The following is a 27900-nucleotide window of genomic DNA, read 5'->3' as shown; positions in this document are numbered from 1 at the left end:
TTTAGAGGCTTTATCCTGCAACATTAGTAACTCCCCTTTTCTTTTCTAAAAAGGTCAATTAACTGATAGCAAGCTGTTGGTTCAATAATTTATATTGCACTTTTGTGAAATAACTAGTAGGAAGAGATATAATCATTTTTCAATGAGACATACTATCAGATCCACAACTCAAATATGGCATAGTAGATGGATTTAAGCTAATTTACAGTGCAACTCTAGAGTTATAGCCTTCTAAATCCATTGAGGGCTGTGGACTTATAAGGATGTATATTTAGGGCTAAATGGTGAATGCTCTAAAACAGGGGTGGCCAAACTGTGTCTCTCCAGATGTCCATGGACTAGAATAGTGCTGGAAGGGGCTCATTGTAATTGGACAGCTGGAGACCTACAGTTTGGCTACCCCTGCTCTAAAATATCACCAAAGTGTTTTAAACAAAGGTAATTTTGTGAAACTGAAGTATGGAATTGATTGACAGCATTATCAGGAGTACAGGGATTTACAAGAACATATAAATAATCTCTGTTAAAATAAATTTGAATTTTCTGTCAGATGATTCTAGTTGCTCATCTACAGAAAAGGATATTTCAGTGCAAGAAAAGCTTCAGAAAATGGTGACCAAAATAAGAGTGAGTTGGAAAACCTTCTGGATCAGGAGTAGCTGAAGTGTGTGGTCTTTTTTTAAAACAGAAGGGAAATTGTGACTGAGAAGAAGTATTTGAAGAGTTTACAATGTTACAAAAAATAGGACAGAGACGTTTCCCCCTCTTCTTTCATAAGGCTTTCCCCTCTTCTTGTGGTGCCACAAATGAAATTTAGATTGGCAGTTGGTTTTGGCAGTTGGTTTAGGACATATTCAAAAAGTCTCTACAATTTAGAATCATAGAATCAAAGAGTTGGAAGGGGCCATACAGGCCATCTAGTCCAACCCCCTGCTCAATGCAGGATCAGCCCAAAGCATCCAAGAAAAGTGTGTATCCAACCTTTGCTTGAAGACTGCCAGTGAGGGGGAGCTCACCACCTCCTTAGGCAGCCTATTCCACTGCTGAACTACTCTGACTGTGAAACATTTCCCCCTGATATCTAGCCTATATCGTTGTACTTGTAATTTAAACCCATTACTGCGTGTCCTTTCCTCTGCAGCCAATGGAAACAGCATCCTGCCCTCCTCCAAGTGACAACCTTTCAAATACTTAAAGAGGGCTATCATGTCCCCTCTCAACCTCCTTTACTCCAGGCTGAACATTCCCAAGTCCCTCAACCTATCTTCATAGGGCTTGGTCCCTTGGCCCCAGATCATCCTCGTCGCTCTCCTCTGTACCCTTTCAATTTTATCTACATCCTTCTTGAAGTGAGGCCTCCAGAACTGCACACAGTACTCCAGGTGTGGTCTGACCAGTGCCGTATACAATGGGACTATGACATCTTGTGATTTCCCTGTTGATACAGCCCAAAATGGCATTTGCCTTTTTTACCGCTGCATCACACTGCCTGCTCATGTTTAGTTTACAATCCACAAGTACCCCAAGGTCTCATTCACACACAGTGTTACCTAGAAGTGTATCCCCCATCCAGTAGGCATGCTTTTCATTTTTCTGACCCAGATGCAGAACTTTACACTTACCTTAATTAAATTGCATCTTGTTCTCATTTGCCCATTTTTCCATTGTGTTCAGATCTCGTTGAACTCTGTCCCTATCTTCCGGAGTATTTGCCAGTCCTCCCAATTTAGTGTCATCTGCAAACTTGATGAGTAGTCCCTCCACCCCCTCATCTAGATCATTAATAAATATGTTAAAAAGTACCGGATTGAGCCCCGAGCCCTGAGGTACCCCGCTACTCACCTCCCTCCAGTCTGATGAAGCACCATTTGATTTGATTTATGAAATATACTAATACAGGATGAAGTGATGATCATTAATATAGATGGCTTTTTAAGCCAAGTAGAGAACTTGAGGACAGCAGATGTATGAGTTCTACTTGTCTTGGTAGCTAAATAGAACCTCCATGTTCAGAGGCAGTGTACCTATGAACAACAGGTGTAAGTCATGGGCAACTTTAAATTGGAGATGTTGGAAGCAGGGCTGAAGAACCTTGTTCACTGAAATTACTCAGTCCACTTGCAGGTAGAAGAACCACGCAGCACGATTGCAGGTGGTCAGAGACTGCAGCACATAGGTGTAGCTTCCCAGCTCAGGTGATCTGAGAAGATAATCGGGGCCTTATGTTGTCTCTGGTGGCCTGATCCCTTTGCCCGAGGGAATGCATTGCTCAGTGCAGGTTGAGCGGCTGCAGGCCACCTGAAAGCCTTGCCAAACTGCCTTCTGGCTTCCTCTTTGGCTGCCCGCCCTGACAAATAGGTGCTGGCTACAAAGAACAGGGGAAGGCTGTTGTCTTCATACAGTTGACATGAACTTTCCAGAGGCTGCTGTTAAAAATAAAGTGCTAGAATGCATGCTGGGCAATGGTGTAGCAGGGCAAGGGTGATCCAGCAGGGCAATGGTGTAGTGGTTAGAGTTTGGGAGGACCCAGGTTTGAATCTCCTCTCTGCCATGGGAGCTTTCTGGGTGGCCTTGGTTCAGTCAGTCAGTCTCTCTCAGCCTAACCTGTGGTAGCTAGGATAGAGTGGAGGAAGGGGTAACAGTTATGAGATGTTGTAAAAGGCTGCGGGAGGGAAATATCCAAAGAAATAAATCTTAGCTGGGTGGTCTGAGGATGTCATTATTGCTCAACATCTTCCTCCTATCTGAAATATGGGAATTATGATAATGGTGGCCCAAGACACACTGTTGCAAAGATCACTGAGATAATATTGTCCAGTTGGGACAATATTATCATGTAACTCCCAAGCATTGTTGTACAGCTGTAAAATTAGGCCACAGTTTTAAAAACCAGGTCATGTTGGATACCAGTGCAGTGCACGAGCCCCTAAGACTTCCCTCTGGGGCAGTTTGCTGCTGTGGGGTACCGGGAGCTGGGAAGGACCTGGCATGCAGCAACGTAGGCTCCTGGCCCAGCATCCCTTGGGTGGCGCCCTTGTCAGCCTGGCAGCAGGGGGAGGGGTTGAGCCTCTGCGTCCTTATAAGGGCGAGGCTTGGCCTCTTTTCTCCTTCCTGGCACCTGAAGGTGTAACTCCCCCCCCCTATTGTTATAGGTTTGGGTTGATCTGTGTTTTATGGTGCTTACTTAGTTGATTGTTAATCATCACAGCCTTCGGGATGAAGCAAGGGATGGATGTTTAGTGGGGAAGGCCAAGCCTGTGTGCTGGCTGCCACAGTTTAGGGGCCCCCATAAGGGGCTGTGTGGATGTGGAGCCATATGGGAGGCTTGCATTTCAGATGGCAGGGGAACCCAGCAGAGGCAGACACCCAACAAGTTCCCCCAGTTGCCACTTCCCAGGAGTCAGCGGGCTGTGAGGTCCAGGGATCAAGGCTGGCTAGCCAATGGTGTCCATTGAAGGGGCCTGCTGATTGGGCTGCCTCATGGTTGGATGACTGCAAGAGGGCAGGATCCATACTCATGGTAAGCCATGCTCAGTTAAAATAAAAGGCTGTGGCCAATTCATGCCCAAAACCATGGTGTGTTCAGCATCCTTATTGAGGTGACCAGTACTCCCTGCAAAGCAAAATGCCAGATGTGTTATCCCTGATTTCTGTCTTCTTCCATTCTCTTTCTTCTAAAACCGAATCTGGACTGTGGCTGCAATTGTATGAAGACTTTCCTGGGAGTAAGCCCCACTGCATAAAATGGGATGTACTTTTGAGTAGACCTACTTACGATTGCTCTCCGTGTTTGGCCTACTGCTAGGCTGTAGATTAGTAACTGTATCTTTTACAAAAAGGAGCAGAAGGAATATATTCTCACATGTCAGTCAACTATTTAACTTTATTTCATTACCTTGTCATACAAGCAGGTTGGCTAAAAATGTCTAAAAGGTGCTTTTTCCTTCTGATGGTGCAGTTGTCATTCTTTTTTCTTCCTTAAACCTTCACAAACAGAAAGAATAAAGTGGTTTTTATTTGATCAGTTTGTTGTACTATACCAGCGAGTGAAAGGGAAGTAAAGCCGTGAATTGGGAAGAATGAGTATGTTTGATTCTTCTTCCCCTGAAGAAGAGTTGGCTTTTATACCCCACTTTTCACTGTCCACAGGAGTCTCAAAGCAAGTTACCATCACCTTCCTCTCCTCACAACAGAAGAAGAGTTGGTTCTTATATGCCACTTTTCTCTACCCAAAGGAGGCTCAAAGCGGCTTACAGTCGCCTTCCCATTCCTCTCCCCACAACAGACACCCTGTGCGGTGGGTGAGGCTGAGAGAGCCCTGATACCACTGCTCGGTCAAAACAGTTTTATCAGTGCCATGGCGAGCCCAAGGTCACCCAGCTGGTTGCATGTGGGGGAGTGAAGAATCGAACCCGGCATGCCAGGTTAGAAGATCTCACTCCTAACCACTACACCAAACTGGCTCTCCCAGACACCTTGTGAGGTAGGTGAGGCCAAGAGAGCTTCTGACAGGACTGCTAAGTGAGAACAACACTATCAGGGCTGTGTTGAGCCCAAGGTTACCCAGCTTGGCTGCATATGGAGGAGCAGGGAATTCAACCTGGCTCACCGGATTAGAAGCTACTACTTCTAATCATTACACCATGCTGGCTCCTGGACCGGGGTCTGAGGCCACTGTATCCTGCAGTGAGCTTTGGTGTGGGTCTCAGAATGTGTATGTGTTAACAACACTCTTGGGCCCTCTAGCTTCCTCCGCTCTTCTCTTTCCTGAGAGCCAGAGAAGCCTGGCTCTTCCTCCCTGACCCTTCTTTGGCCCTCTTAACACAGGATTTCCTGAGGACAGGCTTACTTCAGCCCCCCTCCCCCCCCCATTGCACTCCATGCTGGAACAGCGACTGCCGGACTGCCAGGGTTTTCTCTAATGGCCATAATTCCTGGGCCACCTTCCCTACTGCCCTGCCTTTCCTTAACACCTCACAAGCCAGCCCAGCCTTGGGCAAAGTAAGGACTAGGGTTGTGCAATTCGGCAGCCGAAGTGTTCCTGCCCATAGCTGCCAGCGTCTGTGTGTGTGCATCGACTGTTGTGCCGGGGCCCACACCTCCCCCCCGCAGCATGGCGCTGGCTGCTACGGGTGGAAATGGCTGCTTTGGCTGCCGAATCGCAAAACCCTAGCTGAGGACCAAGCATAGGACTAAGTTGCACTCAGAGGCACATAGTTGAGGCTTTTCTAGCATTTTAGCTTAAACATTATCATTAACTAGTATCAAAGCTCATTTAAAACTGGGCTTTGAGGTGGCGGCAGGCAGGAGGGTGTGAGAAGGTGGCTGTGGCTCCCTTTGGCCTGCAAAGCCGGCTAAAGTGAGTGGAAAGCTCCCCCCGGTGGCAGTGACAGGGTTTTGCGGCCCGCAGAGAGGCTCCAGACACCCCCCCCAGCTCCCTCCCAGCAGGAGTGTACCTGCGGGCCGCATAGCCCTGTCGCTGCCTCTCTCCTTGTGGGCGACAATGGAGGCCGCAGCCACAAGGCTTCTGGCAGGCAAGGAGGGAGGGTGGGAGCTGGAGGGGGAGGGCCAATCAGGATGGATCTGCATGGATAAGGCCCTGGACAGTCTCCTCCCAGGAGGCTGTTTGCCAAATATATAAGGGAACAAAATAGTGTTAAGGAAGATCAGATAATAGCATAGTCATCAAAAAAATTGACTGATCATTAATGATACTGTTTAAGACAAAATGTTCAAAAAGTCTCAACTATTTGCCTCTTGGGAAGTTTTCCTTCTTGGGAAGTTTTTAAGCAGAGGCTAGATAGGCATCTGACAGAAATGCAGATTCTGTGAACATAGGCAGATTATGAGTGGGCAGAGAGGATTGTGTTGGTGCTTGGCTCCTGTGGCCCTTTCTTGCATGCTCAGAGGTAGGCTGATTGCCACTTTGGGGTCAGGAGGTGAATTTCCTGCAGGCCACACTAGCCAGGGATTCTGGTTTGAAGGGTGGTATAATTTGGGCATGGAAGTAGGGTCACTGTGGGGGCAGGTAATTGTGAATTTCCTGCATTCTTCAGGGAGTTGGACTAGAAGAACCTGGAGGTCCCTTCCAACTTTATGATTCTATATATGACAACTAAGATGACAACCCTAAATTGAGTTATTTGGAAGTTTCACACAATTAAACTGCACTAATCCCAATATTATGGTTATTTGACAATCCAGGAATACTACTCTGAATAACTATGAAGATGGGAGATGTTTGTCAGTTGTCTAGTCTAACCATTTGTCAAGAGCAGTGCAAGCTCTCATCTTGTTCTCTCACTAGCTAAGAAGATAATAGTTGTTTTGTACCCTGCTTTTTACTATCTGAAGGAGTCTCAAAATGGGCTATCCTTCTTCTCCCCACAATAGACAGCCTGTGAGGAAGGTGAGGCTGAAACAGCTCTGAGAGAAACTTGACTAGCTCAGGTAATCCAGCTGGCTGCAGGTGGAAGAAAAGTGGGGAATCAAACTCAGTTAAAACATCACAGCCTGTGGCAGAGTGCATTATATCTTGGGTTGTGGCAACCAGGAAGCATAATTCTGTGTGCAAGGTAATCTGTAGACTCCTCCAGGTCCATAGAAGCTCATAGATGAGAGCAAACTACTGTTCAGGTCATGTTCTTTCCTAGTATGGGAATAAGCATTTAGTAATCATTAGGTGGGTATTGATGAGTGCAGGTTTATCATTGCATTGGAAGTGTTGAAGGAGCTGGAATAGTTGTTTCCTAGAATAGAAGGAGTGGGGTTTGTTGGTGCTAACCAATGATCTCTGTTCTTTCCTGCATGTCTTTGGACTGTTTCCTTTGGTGAACTTACGACATCTGTTGCTGTTGTGATAGAAAGCAGGCTCTTGGCACAGGCACTGGGTAGACAAAGGTCTGGCATTTTTCACACACATTTGGTACAATTTAGGTTTCCTGTACAGATCTTAAACAATTTTAGATTTTCTTTTTAAAAATCCAGATTAAATTTAGTGCCTTAGTTATAGAAGAACTGATAGATTTGGCTGTCACTAGACAGGCATCATACTGGTGTGCACATGTAAAATTTCTTCCTCAAAAAGTGTTGCTTGTGGCAATATTGCTTGTGGCTTGGGTTGCCAACCAGGTAGTTGTAGAATAACCTACAAGATGGTAGAGAGCATGGCCTTTCTTGTAGCTAGTGTTTGCAGTAGTCAGTTCAGTCATTCTGCATTTTCAGGCCTGATGGAGAAAATAGTTTATTCATCATTAGAACAAGCTGCTAACATTCTTATCCTCCTACACCTCTTCCATTTATGGACAGCTCATATTTTGAAGGTTTGCAGCTTCCTTAAAAACTATAGTTTATTGTGATTTCTAAATCAAATGACAAATTGTGGTTTGTTGAAATAGAATCTACAATGGCACCCTCTTATATTCCTCCAAGCATATTATTAATTTAAATATCCCAAGGAATAGCATTTTCTGTCACACTGCTGCATGAATACTTTTCTAGGTTGATGGTGCTTGGAGAAGCATGCATCAGAAACTAGCTACTTAGTATAGTGAAGCAGCCCTATAGGCACCTTATTGTTAAGAGACTTAACTCTTACTCACAAAGCAGCAAACCATGGCCAAAAGTAAACATTATGTGATAGATATTTACCATAAGTTATATCCAATGATATTCTGTATGAAAACTAAATCAAATAGTAAGTCATATGAACTCCCAATACACACACAGTTGGAGCAGCTTTGTTCTTGCTTTAGGTGGAATACATAAGGTGCATGTTGTAACAAAAGAGCTATAGACATCTCATTGACACCATGCCCTTGTTGGTTTTTGTGTGCCTGTAGAAAATACTGTGCCAGACTGGACTGCTATAACAGTGGGGGACCAAACAGTGATAGACCAAAATGGTAGGGACCTCACAGAAGCAGAAGAGATTTTAAAAAGATGGCAAAATTATACAGAAGAACTATACAAGAGTGAGCTTAACATCCCTGATAACCACGATGGGGTAGTCACTGACCTGGAGCCAGACATCCTGGTATGTGAAGTCAAATGGGCCTTAGGAAGTCTGAGCAACAATAAAGCTAGTGGGGGTGACAGTATTCCAGTTGAACTATTCAAAATCTTAAAAGATGATGCAGTAAAAGTGCTACACTCAGTATGCCAGAAAATTTGGAAAACTCAACAGTGGCCACAGGATTGGAAAAGGTCAGTTTACATTCCAATCCCAAAGAAGGGTAATGCCAAAGAATGTTCAAACTACCTCACCATTGCATTCATTTCTCATGCTAGCAAAGTTATGCTCAAAATCCTACAAGCTAGGCTCCAGCAATATGTGGACCGAGAACTTCCAGAAGTACAGGCAGGATTTCGAAGAGGCAGACGAATTAGAGATCAAATTGCCAACATAAGCTGGATCATGGAGAAAGCTAGAAAGTTCCAGAAAAACATCTACTTCTGCTTCATTGATTATGCTAAAGCCTTTCATAGAATCATAGAATCATAGAATCATAGAGTTGGAAGGGGCCATACAGGCCATCTAGTCCAATCCCCTGCTCAACGTAGGATCAGCCCAAAGTATCCTAAAGTATCCTAAAGGTGTGTATCCAACCTTTGCTTGAAGACTGCCAGTTAGGGGGAGCTCACCACCTCCTTAGTCAGCCTATTCCACTGCTGAACTACTCTGACTGTGAAATTTTTTCCCTGATATCTAGCCTATATCGTTGTACTTGTAGTTTAAACCCATTACTGCGTGTCCTTTCCTCTGCAGCCAGCAGAAACAGCATCCTACCCTCCTCCAAGTGACAACCTTTCAAATACTTAAAGAGGGCTATCATGTCCCCTCTCAACCTCCTTTTCTCCAGGCTGAACATTCCCAAGTCCCTCAACCTATCTTCATAGGGCTTGGTCCCTTGGCCCTAGATCATCTTCGTCGCTCTCCTCTGTACCCTTTCAATTTTATCAATGTCCTTCTTGAAGTGAGGCCTCCAGAACTGCACACAGTACTCCAGGTGTGGTCTGACCAGTGCCGTATACAATGGGACTATGACATCTTGTGATTTTGATGTGATGCCTCTGTTGATACAGCCCAAAATGGCATTTGCCTTTTTTACCGCTGCATCACACTGCCTGCTCATGTTTAGTTTACAATCCACAAGTACCCCAAGGTCTCATTCACACACAGTGCTACCTAGAAGCGTATCCCCCATCCAGTAGGCATGCTTTTCATTTTTCTGACCCAGATGCAGGACTTTACACTTATCTTTATTAAATTGCATCTTGTTCTCATTTGCCCATTTTTCCATTGTGTTCAGATCTCGTTGAACTCTGTCTCTATCTTCCGGAGTATTTGCCAGTCCTCCCAATTTGGTGTCATCTGCAAACTTGATGAGTAGTCCCTCCACCCCCTCATCTAGATCATTAATAAATATGTTAAAAAGTACCGGGCCGAGCACCGAACCCTGAGGTACCCCGCTACTCACCTCTCTCCAGTCTGATGAAACACCATTGACAACAACTCTTTGAGTGCGGTTCTCTAACCAATTCCCTATCCACCTAACGATCTGAAAATCCAGATTGCAGTCCTTCAACTTATCCATCAGAACATCATGGGGAACCTTGTCAAAAGCTTTACTAAAATCCAAGTAAATGACATCAACCAAATTTCCCCGATCCAGCAAACCTGTTACTTGGTCAAAAAAGGAAACTAGGTTGGTCTGGCAGGACCTGTTGGAGACAAATCCATGCTGACTTCTTTGGATCACCAAATTGTCCTCCAGATGTTTGCAGATTGCTCCCTTTAATATCTGCTCCATTATCTTCCCCACAACAGAGGTCAGACTCACTGGTCTGTAGTTTCCCGGGTCATCCTTCCTCCCTTTTTTGAAGATCGGAATAACGTTTGCTCTTTTCCAGTCCTCCGGGACATCTCCAGTCCTTAAAGAGGTTCCGAAGATGATGGACAAGGGCTGTGCAAGTTCTCTGGAAAGTTCTTTGAGTACTCTCGGGTGCATTTCATCTGGACCAGGGGATTTGAACTCATCCAGTGCAGCTAAATGCCTCTCGACAACCTCTCTATCCATGTTAACCTGCCACCCAGACACTGTCCTTTGGCTACAGCCATCTCTAGACGTGCCTAAACACTTTGACCTGTGGGAAATAACAGATGTAAAATAGGCACTAAGCCTTTCTGCTTTCTCTGCATCTTTCGTTAGAGTTTGTCCATCCGCACCCAACAGTGGGCCTATTGCCTCCTTTACTTTACGTTTGCTCCTCACGTAACTGAAAAATCTTTTCTTGTTACAGTGGGCTTCCCTGGCCAATCTTAGCTCACTCTCAGCTTTGGCCTTTCTGATGATTGATCTACAGTGCCTAGTAACCTGTAGGTACTCTTCTTTAGAGCTCTGTCCTTCCCTCCATTTCCTGAACATTTTCCTTTTCTTTCTTAGTTCCTCTTGAAGTTCTCTGTTCATCCAAATAGGCTTCTTAGAGCTCCTGCAGTGTTTTCGTATTTCTGGAATAGTCATTGATTGAGCATGCAATAGCTCTTGTTTGAGTAGCGCCCACCCTTCACATGCTCCCTTCCCTTCCAGCATTCTCGTCCATGGTATGACACTCATCATGTCTCTGAGTTTATTAAAGTTTGCCCTACGAAAATCCAACATCCGCGTCTGGCTACAAGCTTCCTTGGCTCCCCATCTCAAAAGGAATTCCATGAGGACATGGTCACTTCCCCCTAGGGTCCCCACCTCCTTCACCTCATCCACCAACTCTTGCCTGTTGGTCAGTATTAAGTCCAGTATGGCTGAACCTCTTGTGGGTTCATCTACCATTTGATAAATGAAATTGTCAGCCAGGCAGGTCAGAAACTTGCATGACTGAGGACGCTTCGCAGAGTTTGTTTCCCAGCACACATCTGGGAAATTGAAGTCACCCATGATGACAAGGTCCTGCCGTTTGGATATTTTCTCAAGCTGCTCACAAAGTGCAGCATCCACATCCTCTCGTTGGTCAGGCGGTCGGTAGCAGACACCAACCACCACACTGTTTGTTTTCCCCTCGCTTATTTTCACCCAGATGCTTTCCACTGTAGATATGCTCTCCTTCACTAGAATTTCCTGACAGGTAAGCCCTTTCTTCACATACAGTGCCACTCCTCCACCTCTTCGATCTATTCTGTTTTTTCTGAACAGTTCATATCCATCCACCATTACATTCCAATCATGAGAATCATTCCACCAAGTTTCTGTGATGCCTACTAGATCATACTTTTCCATCAGCATGAGAAGTTCCAGCTCTTCCTTTTTATTGCCCATGCTTCGGGCGTTAGTATAAAGACATCTGAATCCTTTTACTTTTGGTTCCCTATGAGCTGGCCTTGCCAGTTGGGCTGCCTCCGATAGTTTTCCTTCCATACACTCCCTATGTTGATCGTCTCCTTCCCCTAGTGGCTTTAGTTTAAAGCTCTCCTGATGAATCTCCCCAGGTTCCTGCCAAACACATTCTTCCCCAGTTTCGATAAGTGCAGTCCATCAGGTGCTAGTAGGCCTTCCTCAAGAAAGCCTATCCCATGGTCCCAGAAACCAAATCTCTCCTGCCGGCACCAACTACGCAGCCAGTGATTCACCTCCATTATCTTCCTCTCCCGACGCATTCCTCTTCCCTTGACAGGCAAGATTGAAGAGAATACCACTTGTGCCCCCGTTTGCTTGAGCTTCCTCCCCAGATCTTGATAGTCTTTTTTAATAGGAGCGATGGTATTCAGGGACATGTCATTCGTTCCCACATGGACCATCACACATGGGTAGCGATCCGTAGATTTGAGGAGTTTGGGCAGCCTTTCTGAAACATTTTTAATTTTCGCCCCTGGCAAGCAACACACCTCTCGGGTTAGGGGGTCGGGCCCAGCCACATGGCGATCCATTCCTCTTAGCAGGGAGTCTCCAATTACCAGTACTCTCCTTTTTTTTTTCTTCTCAACTCCATTTCCTTCTGTCCCCGTGGCCTCTTCCCTTTGTCTTAGAGTTTGTTTTGGGACCTCTTCCCTTGTTGACCCTTGTACCTCCTCTGCAAGGGCCTGAAATCTATTCTGGAGCTCCAAAGGCCCCGAGAACTGTCTCGCCCTTCGCCGTTCAGTCTTTTTCCGAACTGCCTGCAGAGGCTCCCTATTGTGGTCAACCTCCTTGTCCTCTTCAGATCCCACAAGATCTCTAGCTACCACCCACAGGTTGGCAACCCTAATTGTACAAGATGATTATAAATCAGCATCCTGCTAATATAGAACCAACTTGTTGATTTAGGATGCTTAGGGCTGATCCTGCGTAGAGCAGGGGGTTGGACTAGATGGCCTGTATGGCCCCTTCCAACTCTATGATTCTATGTTTCTATGATTCTATGATTTATGCTTGTGCAAACAGAGTTTATCTAATTGCTGGCTTTACCCCATGCTCTCGATCAGCAATCTCAGACAGTATGCAGCTGTGGATCTTTCCCACAGTCTGCTACAGGAGACTTCTGTTTCACTTCAGCAAAACATCTATTCTTAAGAATAAGAGCTTTTTCTGAGACAAAAGTGGATAAAGATGTTAAGCTTTGGCTCAGTGACATTTGGACAGAATGTTTTCAAATCCTACCAATTTCTATCTGCAGTCCTGTTCATGTTTACTTGGAAGTAAGTGTCATTGAATTCACTGGCTTCTAAAGAGGCATGCACAGGACTGGATTGGAAAAGATAATGAGGATTTGCATATGTACAACAGCAACCAGAAATACCTGACAGTTGTGCCTGTCCTTAATTTCTTCCTGACTCTCACACATATAGTAAGAGTTTATTTCCTGAAAAGCTGAGTGGGCTTTTTACTTATTTTGTGAGTGAGATATGTACATATGATTTAGAAATGGGAAAGAGTTTAAAAAAATATGTTGCAATGTTTTCCTGGCTTTGAATAATTGAGGCTTTTGTTTGCCCCATTGTGGGAAACGTATGAAGGTGATACATGGGCAATCTGTATTTTGCGACCCATTGTAGAGCAGGCTTGTGGAAGAAAAACAGAGACAATGGGTTTGTGGAACTAGAAATAGTCGCAACTTTATTGAATACAAATGGACAACTGAAGTGTGGGAGAGAGGGACAAACTAAGCAGGGCACCCTGGCAGCAGTGCAATAAACAGTAGAAGGGTGAGCTCCACTGAAGAATTCATATCATGGGTGGCCCCAGGCCACACACCTTCTGGGCTGGGTCAGGATGACACTTACCATTCCAGGGCCTGCACTGGGGTGCCCTCCCCTATTCACAGTGCTCCTCATGGCTGGCCAGTGGCCAGGAGCTTCCTTCCTTGCCAGCTCCAGGCCCAGAGCTACAGACACAGCTTCTGGTGAGTTAGCATTAGGGCTTCCTGAACAGGGCAAGATCTGCAGGGAAATGGTCTGAAATTAGAAAAATATGATGGGGGGGAAATGCTAACCCCTTTCATATGCATGTTTTTTTTCAAGCCATGTTACTTCTTGGTTGTCATTTATCAATAAAAAAGTTTGGGAAATCCAGTCATACAAGTCCCATCATTTTATCTAGACTGACTTTGAATAGGTTTACCTGTACTTGCAAATGCAAACCTGTATCTCTGTATTCTACTTTCTGCATTCTTAAAAGCTCAGTTTATTTCTCACAGTCTTCTAGACTAGCTGTTTTGAACATGCATCCTGTTGCTGAATGTGTCAGCCTATATAGATCAAGGCAATGTTATGTTAAGTATTTTGAGTGCTGACTCCTTCCCTATCCCCTCATCAGCTGCATATTCTTGCCTGGCATAGAGACTGTAGACATTGATATGAAGGCTAGGAAGTGACCATTCTCTTCATACAACAACGGCTTGCATACCTTAGAAAACTCCAATCCAACCCATCTAAAGGACAATCAACCAGTTTGCTAGGATGTTATTGTGGGCCTATCCCAAGCCAGCAAATTGTTGAGTGAACTGATCTCACTCCTTGACCTTTTCAGAAGGGCTTAATATGTAGGTAGGCCTTGTTGGCACAGCCTCAGTAGTTCAGCTCCCTTTTAAAATACACAAGTTTGTTTACTTTGCCTAGACACCGTGTAATTCAAAATATCTTCCACATTTGATTGAGGTGTGAACCCTGTTGCTTTATTTTGGGGCTCAGTTGCCCATGTTCCTGGAATAATTCAGAAAGTGAGCCCCATGTGAATCCTGACTGGGAACTCAAGTCCTGTGCAAATCAACACTTGCTTGTGAATGGAACAGATAAGAAATTTTATAAAGCAAGAGTCATTCTTCAGAGAGAATGCAACATAGTTTTTGTTATAGTCAGTGAAAGTGTGTGAAGAAGTCAAGGTAAGACATTGAGGAGTAGGACTACTACCAGCACATTGTCATCCTTCTTATAAGAAGACAAGGAGAAGAACTTAATACAAGTGTCAGACTTGGCATTCATGCTGTGGTTGGTCTTTGTTTCTTTGCTTTACTATCCTGCTTGTTTCCTGCTAGAACACATATTAAGAACTTGGAGCCCTGATGGTTTTCATTTACTGCTGGCTGACTTGGATGGACAGTAGAAAACTAATCTAAATACTGTTCTTGTATTGTGTAAGTAGCGCCAGTAATGGAGGCATTTGGTATTTCCTGGGGATTTAGAACCAGCTGGGAGAAACTGATTGGCTCAACTGAAGCCAAGGGCAATCAACCCCAACTTGCAATTAAAAATTCCCCATGAAAATTCAGCAGTAGCAGCTCTCAAAGGACTCCTTGAGCCAAGATTAAAAGTTTATCGATTGACTGAAAACATTTATTAGCAGCTTTTCTATTCTGCAGAACTTAAGGTGGCTTACAATGAACATAAAACAGTTACAAAAACACCTATAAACCAATAATTAAAATGTTTAATTAGGACTGCCAATACATAAAGATTAAATGAGTCAAATTCAGTTCTAAATAAAACTATCTTCAACACTCTCCTAAAGACTTAACATGAGGGGGCCAGATGCACTGCACTGGGGAAGTTGCCCCATAATTGGCCTTCTCTCATGCACCCACCAAAGGAGCCTCTCCTTCTGATCTTAATTCCAGGGTAGGAATGTATGGGGGAAGACAGACCTTCAGATACCCTGGTCTCTAGCCATGTAAGGCTTTAAAGGTCAAAACCAGCACCTTGAACTGCATTCACGAGCAGATTGCTTGTCAGTGTGATAAGTGTGGTATTGGCATAACATGCTTCCAATTCTGCACTAGCTTCAGCATCTGGTCATCCCAAGTTGAGTGCATTGCAGTAGTCCAGTGTAGCTTCAGTTGGTGTAGATTCATTGATGTCCATTGCTTTCATGCTTGTAGGATTCTCATCAGTGTACACCACATTGCAGATCTTTGTCTGTCTGTGGGTCAAGGATTCTGTAACCTTTGCATCCTAGTGCATTGCCAACAATAACTAAGGTATAGAGCACTGTAGCTAGATCTGAAGGACCCAAAAAGCTGAGAATTAAAAAAATGAAAAGTTTTATTTAAACTCATATTTAAAGGATTATCTGCATTCCACATGTTAGCCATTTCTGGATAGTCCTACAAGTCCCTAGTCAAAGGTGATAGTATGATCTCTGATCAGTTATAATGGGGATCTATACTAATCCATTATTGGAAACAGTATAGAACCATGCGTAGTGACCCTATTCCTGATCTCTATGTATTGATTGGCTATATAAATATACAGTTTTTGCATGTACAGGTTGGATATGCAGTGTTTTTTACATGTGATATGCTTGTACATATATAATTTTCTACACAGCAAGGGAATCAGTGCATGGAGGGTTGGAAATGAGGACAGCAAGTGTAATTTACTCCCCCACCTTGATGTGCTTAACTATACACAGATTCTGAATGGCTAAATTGAGACTCATACTACATGTACAGCTTATATATTTGTACTGTACTTTATGAAAGCTGATGCATGCGCCAGCTTACAATCATAATGCAATCAGCCTCCAAATAGGACTTGCCAGGAATTTGATAATGTTAAGGCAAAGCCTAGAAAAACCTCTTGCCAGCTATTTTCATTTTAGGTAAAATCTTTGTTGAAGTCTCAAGATGCTAGGTGCAAGGGAGATGTTGATTTGGGACTAGTCAGTTCAAAGCGATGGTTGTTCAGACAGGATAATATTGTTAGGTGTTTCATAGCACTTGGGAATGAGAGCATGATGGTGACTGAGGGCCCCGTGTGGTGACTAGGGGGCCAAGGAAGGTGAGGGTTATTGAAGAAGGTAACATGTTATAGGTGTCTGTTCTAGAAGTCTCTGAGCCAAGATGGGAGAGCAGGACTGCTTGGAGTTCAATGACAATTCAGATTAGTAGGTATCTCAGAAACACAGTGAAATGGGAAAAAATCTATGGGATACAGCCATTCCAGGGTGTAAGCCTTATAGGCAGGAGGGATGGGCTGGTGGTATTGTTACATTTTACATTAAAGAGGGCATAGAATCGGGAGACAGCAGCTCTGTCGCGATTTTGGGTCATGGGGGGGGGCATGTGCAGGAAGCAGCGGTGAGATAGTAGGTCCATGCTAGTGTATGAAATCTTGTATTCTGTGGGCTCCCTTTTTAAAAATACCTGTTTTGTGTATACGGAAGAAAAAAAAATGCCCAGATGAGAGCAACCATTAACCAAAAACTCATTGAAACAGGAGAGCAAGAATGCCTAAAAGAATTACTAAGAGCCAAGTTAATTGAATGTGGCTGGAAAGACCAGTTAAAGGCACACTGTAAGGATGTCATCAAAGAGAAGGGACTAGAGCGTGTTATCATTGATGATTTGGTAGCGGTAATTACTCCAAAAGGTAGAGCTTTGGTACCCGGCAGCATAAAAGAGCTTTTACAACAAATAAGAACGTTCTTCGCTCAGCATGCTGGTCTTTGGTTTTTCCATTGAGTCTCACCATGTTGTGTTAAGTGAATCATGTCAGAAACTGGAAGACATTTTTTTCCTCCGTGCTTTAGGGTGAAAGTTAGCTTTTAAAACATTTACAGTATTTGCTGGCGTATAAGACTACTTTTCCCCCCTGAAAAACATGCCTCCAAGTGGGGGGGGGGGTCGTCCTATACGCCAGGTGCACTTCAGTTGGGATAGACATAGCTGCCCATAGTGGCCCATAGTACTGTAATGTAATGTAACAAACTCTATATTTTGAGTGGAAATGTTGGGGGGTCGTCTTATACGCCCAGTCGTCTTATACGCCGGCAAATACGGTAGTTATTGGCAGTGTATTTTGCTACACTGAAATCAATCTTGATATTTTAATAAAAAATAACCCAAACACCTTATGACATATGTTGGAAAGAAACCCAATTTCTTGCCATTAAAGGTATGCTGTGTGGCTTAAAAAAAAAAAAAAGAGGGCATAGAATCAAATAAACACCAGGGCAGTTAACTCCCTAACATAAGGGACATGGGTGAAAATTTTGGCCTGAAGGGTTACTTAAAAGTAGGGATGTACTATCACTCACCTGAACAAACTCTTGATTCTGATTTTGGGATGGAGAAGGAAATTAGGGAGATGACTAAAGCAGATAATGTTATTATACTGGGAGACTTCAACTCTACTCACATTGACTGGGTAAACATGTGCTCAAGTCATTCTATAGAAATGTGATACCTCAATACCATGAATTACTGTGCACTGGAACAGTGGGTCACATAGGCCATTTCCATACTGGAGGCTATGTGCTGGGATGGAGCTGAGCTGGGGTAGGTTGCCCTGCCTCTTCCTGCTCTTGCATAGGGGAGCATTTGATCCAGCGCGCCTGATCTGTCCCGGATTTATGCTTCTGCATGGGAGCCAGGGCAGCAAAGTTTCCAGTGTGGAAACAGTCATAGTTAGCCAAATGGATAGTGAGCTTGGTTCTGAGTGGGACTCAAGACTTTGTGAGAGTTGTAGATATTGTTACACTAATTGGGAACAGTGACCACAAAAGTCCAACATGGTAACATTTGACTTCAAAAGAGGGAACTTTACAAAAATGAGGGGAATAGAAGAAAGGCAACTGAAGGGGAAGCTCAAGATAGGAAAATACCTAGAGCAGTGGTCCCCAACCTTTTTCAGGCTGGGGACCGGCGTCAGCAGGGAGGGCGATTGCTCGGTTGCGTATGCCGTACATGCGCAGCCGAAAACATGCAATGTATTGCATGTGTGCGGCCCTGCTTCCCTCTCCCTCTGTCCCACAGTAAGAAGCTTGTTGGGAAGTTTCTTACTGGGGGGGCGGGGCGGGGCGGGAGAGCGAACAGAGGCCCGGTGCCAGGGCCTTTGCAGCCCGGCACTGGACCGCAGCCTGGCACCGGGCCGCAGCCTGGCACTGGCCCGCAGCCCGGTGGTTGGGGACCACCGCCCTAGAGGATGTTTTGAAGCTAATTAAAATCACACCAATTGAAGCCCAAATGAGACGTATTCTACAGGTGAAGAAAGGCACTGACAAGTCTAAAAAGGTCTGTGTCGTTAACAGTGCAAATCAGGGAATTATAAAAAGTAAATAGTAGGGGGTCTTCCCCAAACGATTGAACAGGACGGACCACAGGCTCTGGCAAAAGAAATAATAATTAGGCATGCAAAGAAAAGGTTTTGATAAGCAGATTGCTAAACAAGACAAACTAGAGAGTTCTTAAGAAGCTCAAATGTGAGATCTTTGATCTACTAACCCGTAATCTAACACTAAATTCAGCTCCTGAAGATTGGTGAGCAGCAATTTTAAATTTAAAAAAGGGAATCAGGAAATTACAGGTCAGTCAGCTTAATGTCAATCCCAGGCAAATTAGTAGAAATTGTAATCAAAGATAGAATTGTTAGGCACATAAAGGACAAAACTTGTTAAGGGAAAATCAACATGACTTCTGCAAAGGGAAGACCTGCCTCATGAACCTTTTGGAGTTCTTTGAGAAAGTGAGCAAGCATGTTAACTCTGGTATCCCAGAAGACATTATATACTTGCTATTTCGAAAATCTTATGATGAATTTAGCAGGCATGGGATAAAAGGATGGGTTCTCTTATGGATTAAAAACTGGATTAAATGTCAGGAAACAAAGAGTAGGACCCAATGCCCAGTTCTGTCAATGGAGGAAAGAAAGCAGTGGAGTCCCACAAGTATTGAGGCTGGTACTATTTAATTTATTCATTAGTGATCTGGAACTGGGGGTGAGTAGTATAGTGGCCAAGTTTGCAGATTACATGAAATTATTCAGGGTGGTGAAAGCCAAGGCTGACTGTGCAGTACTCCGGGATGACCTCCACAAACTGGGTGAGTGAGCAACAATGTGGCAAATGAAGTTCAATGCTGGTAAATGTAAAGTGATGCACATTGAGACAAAAAAAAAAGTTGTATAGGCTAATGGGATATGAACCTGCTGAGACTGAGAGGATAAAAGATTTTGGGATTGTAGGATAACTCAGAGAAAGTGTCAGCCCAGTGTGCTGAAGCAGTGAAAAAGGCAAACTCCATGTTAGGGGTTATTAGGAAATGAACAGAGAATAAAATGGCCAATATTGTAATGCCCGTGTATAGATCTATGGTGCATCCTCATTTGGATTACTGTGTACAGTTCTGATCCCTGTATCTAAAAATGGACTTTGCAGAGCTGGAAAAAGTGCAAAGGAGATGATTAGTGGGGTTGAAGAACATTCCCTATAAGGAAAGACTGAAGAGTTTGGGATTTTTCAGTTTAGAAAAGAGACTGGGGGACACACACATGACAGAGATGTATAAAATTATGCATGGGATGGAGAGAGTTGACAAAGAAACATTTCTTCCTCTTCCAAAATACTAGAATTTGAGGGCATCCAGTAAAACTGATGGGTAGTAGGTTTAGTGTGGACAAAAGGAAATACTACTTTATACAGAGAGTGATAAATGTGATAAAAATGTGGAATTCATAGCTGGGGGATGTAGTTTAAATTCCTTCTTTTGTAGGCTGAGTTCCAAACTAGACAAGATGCTCAGGAGTCATGACTGGACCTCCCATTTCCCTAAACTATGGAATACGGAAACTGAAAATACAGGTCATTCCATTCACAGACCTTGTGCATCTTCCCTTCTCATGTGTTTTTTGTAGTAACACTGTTTAATAAGATTGAGTTCTCCATCTGCTGTTATTCGGCCCCATAATTTTTCTTACTGCAGCTGGTTCTGGAATAGAGGCTTTGGTCAGTTCGAAGTTTGTCAGAAACTACCCAGAGTATGGCAGTAAATAGTTACATTATTAAATTCCTTTTTGTTGATTTCTAGCAATAGCTTCAGATGAATTGGTAAGGAAGGAATGGCAGAAACAGAAATTCTGAATAGCTAGAAAGCAGGAGGGACATTCAAATAGGTCGAAATGCCAGAACCTGTATAAAGACGTGCTATTGAAAGGAAGGGACCAACTTGCACCATTTCACATGCTTACTAACCATATATGTCATCATAAATTCAAAGCTTAGCCAGTCTGCAAATGGATTACTGTGGGTCATTTGTTAGAGGTCATTGCTTTCTCTTTGTGAGCCTTTATGCATAGAACTGTCTGTATGTGTAGCTTTGAGTTGCTGAATGGCTCACTGGTCCTGGCTGTGGGTTCTGTCGCACGAGTCAGAGTGGCCTAGCAGTTCATTGTGCTTGACAAGGGGTGGGGCGTAAGAATAAATATTTGGCTACTTCTGCAGCAGGATTTACATTTCCTGTTTTAAAAGTACAGCATAATTTAGTTTAGCTATGGTTGCCTAGGTTTTCTTATAAAGTGAACTAAGTACATTTCATGGTTAATTCAGGCAGCTTGCTTCATGTCAATAATCGTTTTTTTCTAACTTATAGAGAAAAATTTGTTTGCTGCTGTGGTAGAGATGGAAGGTAGCATTTGTTGGGTTTTCTGCACTTCACACTAAGAAATGCTTTGCAAGACAGATAATATTTGAGGACTTGAAACTAAACATGGAAATTATGTTAGTTGAATATACAGTGTGAGGATGCTGCCAACTTTATATGTGGTAATTGATTTGTGAAGCTTGTTTCATACAAATGATCAATCACTCTGAACTGTAAGCAATGAATATATGTGAGTTTGATAAACCTACTCAGGTTTATTGGCTGTGACATGTTGTTTTAGCAAATGCAGGAAAAACATTGGTGGTGTTTTATCATTATTTATTGTATAGGCTCTCTGTGTATTTTGTCTCAGCCACAGTTCTCAAAATCATTTAACTGAAGCCAGTGATGTATGTATTCTGGGGAAAATTTTCCATTGAAATGTAAAGATATCATTTCATTTTTATTTTTATTTTGCTATCCAATAACAATTGACTTATGGCAACCATTGGTGGGCGATTCAAGGCAAGAGACATTTAGAGGTGATTTGCCATTGCCTGGCTCCAAGTTACCTATTCCATGGTGGTCTCTCATTCAAATACAGACCAAAGCCAACCCTACTTAATTACCAAAATCTTAGGAGATTAAGTTGGCTTGGGTTGTCCAGGTCAGGGCTAAGTAATATTAGCAGAATTTAAATATTATTAGGAAAGAAGGTAAATATACCGGGTACAAACTTTGAACAATTGTATACACTGGGATATGTCCATGCTTCGTGTCCTTTCTTTAATCCATTGATCACAATTGATTTGTAGTACAACAATCCTGACACTTATAGGGATAAACATATATTTACATCCTGTTGATTGTACTGCCTTATTCTATATGATCTGCTTTGAGTCACAGTAAGAAAGGTGGACTATCGTAACAGGGGCTCGCTGTTACTAAATAAAGCGCTTAGGCCCTGCCTTGCACAGGCCCTACCCAGCCAGCCAGGGGCTCTCTGCTGCCATTGTCGGCAGATTGCTGCTGGATGCTCCCCAGGACACATGTAAGTGACCTGGGGGTGAGGGTGGGGGACAGTGGGGGGAGAGGGTGGCCTTTTCCTTCCCACAGAGGTGGTGAGAGGGCTTTGGGAGCCGAAGGGAAGCAGCTGCGGGACTGGGCTGGAGGATTCCCTTCCCCTCAGCCCTCAAAGCCCTCTCACCACCTCTGGAAAGAACTCTGGGAAGACTGGAAAGAACTCTGGGAAGACTCAAAGGAATACAATAAAAAGCCACCTGGATGCCAAAAACAAAGTGAGAGGAAAATAAATCCTTTAGGCTGCTCCTGCATCGAGTAGGAGGTTGAACTACATAGCTTGTATGGCCCATTCCAACTCTATGATTCTATTATTAGAATGGAGGATCTTACAACAACCCTGAAAAGCGTGCAAAAATAATTGAGGAAACACTGGATAGTTCCTGGAAGAGATGTAGTCCACAGCTATTGTCTTAAAAAGTTGGCAGATCTCATCTGCAACTGGTACAACAGCTTAATGATGTGCTCTGTTCCAAAGCAGTAGAAGATTGGATAACAACTGGCTGGGCAGTTCTCATGCTAAAGGACAAAGAGATAGGAGAAATGTCAAACAACTTAGGCCCCACTATCTGCCTCCCAATATTTTTTAAACTGCTTGTAAGAATTGTAGCCAATTTCATTCAAGGATATGTACCTCTCTCTATTCAGTTTTACCACATGAACAAAAAGGAATTGACTGAAAATCCTGAGGCACTAACTGATAAAATTGTCCTTTAAAATTGTAAAAGGTGCAAAACTAATGTTGCTTGGATTGATTACAGGAAGGCATTTGATCCATTCCCTCCTACATGGATCCTGAAAATACTACAAATGATAGGCATCATCAAAACTGTAATAACATTTATCAAAACTGCAGTACTTGCCCAGCTACATGGGCTCCAGAATGGAGACCTAATCTGGTTCAAGGTTTTGGTACTAACCTTTAAAGCCCTAGCAGTCTGGGACCAGTGTATGTATGGGACTGCCCCTTCCACCATGCATTAAGAGCATTACCTGACCAAAACCTGCCCAAAATACCCATCCTGAAGGGAGATTGGCCTCATCCAGGGCCAGGGATTTTTGTTAGCCTTGGTCCCAGCCTGATGGAATGCTTGGCTGAAAGAGATCAGGGCCCTGCACAACCTTAATCAGTTCTGTGGGACCTGCAAGACTGAGCTGTTCCACCAGGCTTATGGTTGAGGCTTAAATAGACCATCAGGAAGCACGGGCTTTACTGTTGAAACAGAAAAAAAAGACCCACCCTCCAAGGACATTCATTCATTCATTCATTCATTCATTCATTCATTCATTCATTCATTCATTCATATCCCGCCACTCCCATACAATGGCTTGTGGCGGGTCACAAGGTCATTACAATCCCATTAAAACCCCCATTAAAAGGACATCCTGATACAATCTAAAATACAAAGCAACAGATGATAAATAAAACAAGCCCCCGCACCCAAGACTGATACCCAATATCGGGGAGGAGAGAGGGCCTAGCTGGCAATATCCAGATGCTAGCACCAGTCCTTGGAGGGGGAGGATGTGATCTTTCTCACTGCCCTGACCTCAACCAAAGACCTGGCAGAAGAGCTCCATTTTCAGGCCCTGCGGAATGCGGAAAGCTCCCGCAGAGCCCGCAGCTCACCCAGGAGCTCATTCCACCAGGACAGGGCCAGGACTGAAAAGGCCCTGGCCTTGGTCAAGGCCAGGCATGTGTCTCCCGGGCCAGGAATCACCAACAAATCAGTGCCTGCAGAGCATAAAGCCCTGCGGGGGGCATAGGGCAATAGGCAGTCCTTCAGATATGTGGGAACCCCCCCCCCAACAAGGCAGTGGGCTAGTGTATGATATAAGAAGGCTATAACATTTTAATGTTAATCTGTTTTATTATGAATCTAGGTAGGGCGGGATACAAAAATAAAGTTTTATTTATTGAAAATCATCACTAGCAATTGATTCTTTACTAAATATAGTTTGAATATTCAGCAAAGATATAGAAATGGAATTTGGCCCTGACAAGCATACAGCATTAACATGGAATAGAGAAAAGGCCACTGAATGAGAAGAAATCAAGATTCTAAATAAAAATATCAAAACACTGAACTTTTAAGAAACTTACAAAAATCCTGGAATTTTGGAAGCTGACAACATCAAACATATCCTTATTAAAAAAAAAATAGAACCAAGGACTATTACCAAAGAGTTAAAAAGATATTGTAAACAAAATTAAATGGAGGCATCACAGAAAAGGCAATTGACATGTGTACAATCCCAGTTCCATGATACACAGTTGACATCATTAATTGAAAACAAAATTAGAAGCAATAGATTGCCAAACCCACAAGATAATGATAATGCATCACTCACTACACCCTAAAAGCGATGTTGACAGTCATTACTTACTAAGAAAATTAGGTAGAAGAGAACTCCTGAAAGTTAAGTGAGCAGTTGAAGAATACAAACAAGCACTAAATGACTACACTAAGAAAAGCAAAGAGAATCTTAATGGCCAAGACATTTCATCTAGAAGATTCTCTTTGATTTTCTTAGTGTAGTCCCAAGATGGACTTATTTAAGGTTACAGAAACCAAAGAAAATTACATAAAGATTGAAATCAAAACTCACTTTCACAGTTGGAAGAAAAACACTTGCAAGGCAATATTTAAAAGAACATAGATTCTGCGTTGAGCAGGGGGTTGGACTAGATGGCCTGCGTGGCCCCTTCCAACTCTATGATTCTATGATAGAGAATAAAGTTGATAGTGAAAATACATGGAAGTGGCTCTAAAATTAACAGTTGAAGAAAGAAATGGAAAAACTCATTCCAGTTGCACAAGTGCAGGCACTTAAAATAAATTGTGTGAAAACTAAGAATCAGAAGATCAATGATAACAGGAAGTGTCAGCTTTGCAGTGAACCACATGGTCAATGCCTGCAGTAAAATTGCTCAAACTGACTATAAAGAACATCATGATAGAGTTTCAACTGTGTTATACTTATTTGTTGTAGCTAAGTTGCAAGAAGCATGGCTTACCCTCAGCTAGAAATTCACGGGGGCAAAGACGAGACAAGAATAAAATAAAGATTTTTTGGACTTCCTGATATACAACAATAGAAAAATGAGATATAAGGTTTGGATAATTAACATTGCAATCCCAGGAGACAGCAGAACAGCAAAGAAAGAACAGGAGAAAAATAGAAAAGCAAAAACCAGGAGAAGATTACAAAATACCAAGTCTTATGAATAGAGTCAGAGACCTATTCTACACTGGTGGCACCGCATCTGGCTGCTGCTGGGTGTTTGGGCTAGGGCTGGTTGCCCCACCCCTTCTGGGGTCCAGACGGGGGAGCATTGCCCCACTGCACCTGATCCACCCCGGATTTATTTTTATTTTATTTATTAATTTATGTGATTTATATCCCACCACTCCCATACAATGGCTCATGGCGGGTCACAGAGTCCTCAATATAACTCAATAAAACCTCAATTAAAAGGACATACCAATACAATACAGAAGACCACAGCAAACAAGACGATAAAATAACTTGATCCCTGCACCCTAATAGACTGATACCCACTATTGGGGAGGGAGAGGGGGCCGAGCTGGCAACAACCCAGATGCTAGCACTAGACATGGGGAGGGGGCATGATTTTTCTCACTGCCCTGGCCTCAACCATGGACCTGGTGGAAGAGCTCCGTTTTGCAGGCCCTACGGAATGCAGAAAGCTGCTGTAGGACTCACAGCTCACCTGGAAGCTCATTCCACCAGGTTGGGGACAGGACCAAAAAGGCTTTGGCCCTGGTCGAGGCCCGGGTTGTTCTCTAGGACCGGGAATCACCAACAAATCAGTACCCACAGAGTGTAAAGCCCTGCAGGGGGCATAGGGCAACAGGCGGTCCCTCAGATATTTGTGCGTCTAGATGAGGCAGCCAGGGCTGCGAGTTTCCACTGCACTGTGGGGGCAGCGGGGGCCTATTTAGTTTGTTTGAAGAGTGTTCTTCAAACAACAACAACTAAAAATGCTGCAGGTGGCTCTGCCATGCTTTGCAGCATGGCAGAGCCACCTAGGACATTTTTTTATTTGAAGAACAGTCTTCAAACAAACTAAATAGGCCCCCACAGTGCACTGGAAACTCACAGCCCTGGCAGAGCTACCAGAGGCATTTTTTGTCCCTTCCAGGTGCCATAGTCACAGGTGGGGAGGAACCGGGCCAGGATGGCCTGACTTTTCTCTTCCTGGTGGCCCAGGCCTGAAATAGGCCCCCTCAGTGCCATGGGGCTAATGAGGGACTCAGTTGGACCAGGCCTGGGATGGCCTCAGCCTGGCGATACCATCGTGTTGAATCGGGCATTTGTTCCGCCACCAGACAAGCAGTGATCAGGGCAAATTCCCGGTGTGGAAAAGGTCACAGGTCCTCCGAGTGAAGGTCTTCATTCTGCCAGTTGTTAATGGAGCCCTTGGAGTAGAGCTTAGAAGTCTCAAGGAACACCTGGATATTCCGCACATTAAAAAGATAACATCAACTCAGCTCTAGAAGCCAGTGTGCCTTGGAAGAGCAAGAATCCTGTGAAGATTCAAGAACTTGGCTAGATCTCAAACTGCAGAACATCTACCAATCAAATATCTGATTGTGACAAATCATCATTGTCATTGTTGTTGTCATCATTATCATCATGGGTGGAGGTCTTTCCCTGAAAAAAAAACCATCACTAATGAAGCTCAGTCTTCTATAATTCAACTATACGGGAACTAATTTGCATGACTGGCTTCCTTGGAGAAAACTATACCTTGAGCTTGTTGCCTTGATGACAGAAATGCCATGATTAATGCAGTCCATGACAGAGACATGAGAGAAGTGACTTTTTGTGGATCTTTCTGTGATCCCAAGTCTCTTGAACACAGCCTACAATTGCTAGTGTCCTGTGACAATTTTTATAGAAACAATACAGTTCTCTACCCATTTTTAGGGGTTAAATTTTTCAGATTCATGAGAATGCAAGGAAACATTCCCAACCAATCCCTTAATAATTCTTTGTTCAGTGGTTATTCAGTGACCTCTTTAGAAAATTAGAGCAGGTAAAAAATACCACATCTTGCAATAGGAAACATCTGGAAATTCCAAGAAGGGATTGGCAAAGTCTTAGTCTACCTGAGTAGTAGATCCAGCTTTTGGTAGTGTTCTTAATACAATGGTGCTTGCACATAAAAATGTTTAAAAATGTTGCATTATATAGATTCAAATTATCGATTTTCCTATACCATCTGGTTCTTTTTCAAACATCTCTATGCAATGTGATCATTGTGGAAATGCTTTGAATGAAGAGGTCTGACCCATGAAGATCGTCTGGATTTTCCACAGTCTTAACAAGCTCAGTATGCCTAAAGCATAGTGGCTTCAAAGTCTATCTTGTACTGCCTTCAAAAATCTTTTGGAAAAGAAAAACTTGATGGCTCATAGTGTAATCCTAAAAACACTTTCCTGAGAATAAGGACAATTGGATTAGGTAGGATTCTACCCGTTTAGGATTGTTGTTTGAATCTACTCAGTTCCATATTTGTTATTGCTAAAGCTAAGATTAATGATGTGTTTGACATTGAGGATTACAGTAGAACATTTTGCAATCACACATTCAGATCTGTTTTAGCAACCCGATGGGACCAACAGTTTCAAAGAAACACGCTGCTTAAGGAGACTTGGGATAAAACTGCAAGGGTTGTATTTGATTCTCTGGGTTGTATTTGATTCTCCCCTTTCTCTGTTCCCACTTTTCTTTAAATAAAACCAACATTTTCTTGATGAAATCTGATTAAATGCCTATTTATTTGTTTAACATATGTACATGCCCAAGTAACCAAAGACTTAAGGCAGATAATAACAGTGCAAAATAAAATAATTTATTAAAGGAAATATTAAACAACATATTAAAATCAACACTAAAACCAAACACTAAAACCAAAACCAGCAGGATATTTCTCTAAATGTATAAAGCTCCCAATTAAAACAAAATGAG

General features: G+C 43.3%; 1 protein-coding gene and 1 pseudogene across 4 annotated transcripts in view; both read left to right on the top strand.

Moving 5' to 3' along the window:
- The window catches only part of DENND2B (DENN domain containing 2B), a 187763-nt gene that overhangs the window by 44821 nt on the left and 115042 nt on the right, over positions 1-27900 (top strand). The window lies entirely within an intron of this gene.
- LOC143828928 (transcription and mRNA export factor ENY2 pseudogene) lies at positions 16526-16926 on the top strand (annotated as a pseudogene).

Source organism: Paroedura picta, chromosome 2, assembly GCF_049243985.1.
Source record: "Paroedura picta isolate Pp20150507F chromosome 2, Ppicta_v3.0, whole genome shotgun sequence".
NCBI lineage: Eukaryota > Metazoa > Chordata > Lepidosauria > Squamata > Gekkonidae > Paroedura > Paroedura picta.
Note: the sequence above shows the minus strand (reverse complement) of the source record. Positions and strands in the feature narration are given on the sequence as shown.